This window comes from Pseudopipra pipra, chromosome 3, assembly GCF_036250125.1.
Source record: "Pseudopipra pipra isolate bDixPip1 chromosome 3, bDixPip1.hap1, whole genome shotgun sequence".
NCBI lineage: Eukaryota > Metazoa > Chordata > Aves > Passeriformes > Pipridae > Pseudopipra > Pseudopipra pipra.
This window is the reverse complement of record NC_087551.1, coordinates 47,945,802-47,947,096: the sequence shown is the minus strand read 5'-3', so window position 1 is coordinate 47,947,096 and position 1,295 is coordinate 47,945,802. Positions and strand designations below refer to the sequence as shown.

Genomic DNA, 1,295 nt, shown 5'->3' with positions numbered 1-1,295 from the left:
AGGGAGCAAAGGAGTCCCAGCAGCTCTGTAACTACTGACACAGAGCCTGGAGGGTGTGCTAAGCACTTCAGGCAAGACATGCAGGTTTTTTTAATGTTGATCAGAGAATTTTTCTGAGCTCACTCACCCATTCACTTCACAAAACTCCTCCCAGAGCTGTCTGAAAGGGGTAACTACATCCATCAACAGAGCCAAGGATGGACCTGGCCAGACTAGCCTTCCCAGCTCTGGGATGGTACAGTACAAGTACAGCACAGGCCATCCACAGTTATCCTTGTATTTCAACCCAGCCTGCAGCCACAGCCACCTGGACTGGAAAGCCCATGCTCCCAGAGCTTCAGCTTCCTGTTGAGCAGCTGTGTATGACTGCAAAGAACAAGCCCCATTCCCAAAAGGCTTGCATTCTAAGTCTTAGGTTTGTTATTTCTTTTGCATAGTTGAACTGCTGATGCCTGCTTTAAGGGTAGCAGGACCGACATGAGACGAGCAGTGCAAACAGTGTTGGTATTAAAAGGCTAGATCCCACTCAGGGGACTTGATTAACAAGTGAGGATGAAGTGAACCTGGGGACTAAGGCTCCATCATAACATACATTTCTGCAGGTGGCAAAGGTAGGTTTTGCTGTCACAACATACTGTGAAGGGTTGACATGGTATTTATTTCACTATTCTCAGTCCAGGCATGGTCAGTCTTGCAGTGGTCTAAACAAATTGACTCTTGTCCCACATATAGGTGCTTCTCTTGGACCAGCAGCCCCGCAGTAGTTCATGCTTTGGATAAGAAAGAAGAGCTGAGTTAAGTAGGTTTCATGTGAAACACAGCTCAAAGAAAACTTGTGAATTCAAAAGGGAAGAAAGAAAAAAAACACAGGAGAAAGCAAACTGTCAAGTAGCAAGCAGGATTGCTGCTAGGACAACCAAAAGACACTGGTGTTTCTACAAAGGCCAAGCACTGGCCCTGTTCAGCAAGACTTTAATATGTAGTTAACTGCAAACGTTAAATTTTGCAGTAAGGTCTTGGGAGTGTGATTGCTTAATAAGTTCCTAGATTACACATATTAAACACGTACTTACTGCTCTGCTCAGACAGGGTATCACAGCTGCACAGCATAACATGAGGCATGGAGCCACCGCTGGCACCTCACCCTGACTCAGAGCAGGAGCAAAAGTGGTGCCAGGGATTGAGGCTGTCCTTCCTGCAGGGATCAAAGCAGAGGTGTCCTCTTCCTACCTCTGCTCCCAGTACTGCTGCTCTGAGCAGCCTGGGAGGAGAGTGAAGATGACAAGAAAACAGCA

The 1,295-nt window shown here is 46.9% G+C and overlaps 1 long non-coding RNA gene across 1 annotated transcript; it reads right to left on the bottom strand.

The window, feature by feature from the left end:
* Positions 1 to 637: 637 nt before the first annotated feature.
* On the bottom strand, positions 638 to 1,295 carry LOC135412515 (uncharacterized). The gene is made up of 2 exons (XR_010429712.1): positions 1,074 to 1,295; positions 638 to 770 (listed from the first exon to the last, which is right to left on the bottom strand). It is a non-coding gene; the product is annotated as an uncharacterized LOC135412515 (long non-coding RNA).